Here is a 1,861-nt window from a genome sequence, read left to right as displayed (position 1 = left end):
CAAGGAAGATGAAATTAAATTTATTAAGATTACACAAGGTATGCCACATGATATCTATATTATATTTTAATCTATGTAATACAATTATTTTGCCTGAAATTTTAGATGAAAAATTTTAAAATTTAGAGATTACTTTTTCCCAGTAAGAGACGGGAGTCATTTAGTGTCGTTGAGCCAAAATTCATGTTCTTCAACTTTACAGGCATTTAACGCTTTTAAAAAGCTTATTTTGTATTCAGATATAGCCTTTTTACAGACAATGTTGTAATAGTTTCAGGTGAAAAGTGAAGGGACCCAGATGTATACATATATACATGTATCCTTTCACCCACAGACACTCCTCCCATCCAGGTGCCACATAATATTGAGAAGAGTTCCATGTGCTATACAGTAAATCCTTGTTGGCTATCCATTTTAAATAGAAGAGTGTTCATATCCATCCCGAACACCCTAACTATCCCTTTCCCCCATCATTCCCCAAGCTCAGCATTCATAAATTTTACAGCATTCACTCTTCATTAATCTAAATGTATCTTTAAAAACCAACGTTTGCAGACACACTACATTTACATATCAAGGAAAAACTCTACTATTACAATAATGCTCAATAAGAAACATTTTAGAGCCCATGATGTTGGAGACTGTGTCCTTGACATCCTTATTTCTCAACATGGGGATGACTGCCGTGTAAAACCCAGATGCCACTTTGATTGTGTGCCTGGAGGGTGTGGAGCTGGTACAGAGTAGAGGAAGAGGATGGCACCGGGGAAGATGCTGATGGCGGTCAGGCGGGAGGCGCAGGTGAAAAAGGCTTTGCGGCGACCACAGGCTGAATGCATCTGGAGGATGGCGATAACAATAAACGCGTTAAGACAGGAATGATGAAGAGTGTGCTGACCTCATTAAAGGTGGAGAAAATGAAAAGCAGCAACTGGTTGAGATAAGTATCAGAGCAAGAGAGGGAAAGCAGGGAGGAGAACTCACAGAAGAAGTGATCGATTGTGTTGAAACCTTGAAATGACAATCAGCTAACAGAACATGTGAATGTCAAGGAGCAGGTTGTTCCCCAGGCATAAGATCCAACCACTAACATGACACAGAGTCTCTGGGACATGGCCACCCTGTAGAGCAGAGGGTTGCAGATGGCCATGAAGCGGTCATAGGCCATCACAGCTAATAAAAAGGACTCAGTCAACACAATGGTACAAAAGAAAAAGAATTGCATTACACAGTCTACAAATGAAATGGTTCTGTCTTCTACCATGAGATTCACCATGGTCTTGGGAGCAATGATGGAGGAATAACAGAAATCCACAAAGGGGAGGTGGCTGAGGGGAAAGTACATGGGGGTGTGCAGTTTGAGGTTGATTTTGATGATTACAATCATCCCAAGATTCCCTACCACAGTGACACTGTAGACGGTGAAGAATATCAAGAAGAGGGGCACTTGCAACTCTGGGTAATAGGAGAAGCCCAGGAGAGTGAACGTGGCCCCACTTTTATTTCTCTCTGATAGAAACATGGTTTCTGTTTGTCAGAATATGAATCATCCTGGAAACAAACATATTAGAGAGAATGAGGATGTAAGACCCTCGGTTAATGCCTTCTTTCCAAAGCTGGAAGATGAAGTAAAGTGTCTCTTTTAGAACCTCTCTCTGTGTTTCTTATGCACAATTGCTAAATGTCTAAAATTTTTAAAAGATAACAATTTAAACTTTTCTTTAAATAGCACAGTACCATTATTGAACTTTTTAGTTCTGAAGTATAATTTCAACATTTAGAGATAATATGAAATCAAAAGATTTGGGAGTTATTTTAAGTGAAATCCTTCTATAACACTTTTAGGTCATCTTGAACATTA

The 1,861-nt window shown here is 39.2% G+C and overlaps 1 pseudogene; it reads right to left on the bottom strand.

The window, feature by feature from the left end:
* Window positions 1-573: 573 nt before the first annotated feature.
* On the bottom strand, window positions 574-1,522 carry LOC102185133 (annotated as a pseudogene).
* Between the last annotated feature and the right edge of the window lie 339 nt (window positions 1,523-1,861).

Source organism: Capra hircus, unplaced genomic scaffold (assembly GCF_001704415.2).
Source record: "Capra hircus breed San Clemente unplaced genomic scaffold, ASM170441v1, whole genome shotgun sequence".
Lineage (NCBI taxonomy): Eukaryota > Metazoa > Chordata > Mammalia > Artiodactyla > Bovidae > Capra > Capra hircus.
The sequence above is the reverse complement of the archived record's forward strand: the minus strand, read 5'-3'. Positions and strand labels throughout refer to the sequence as shown.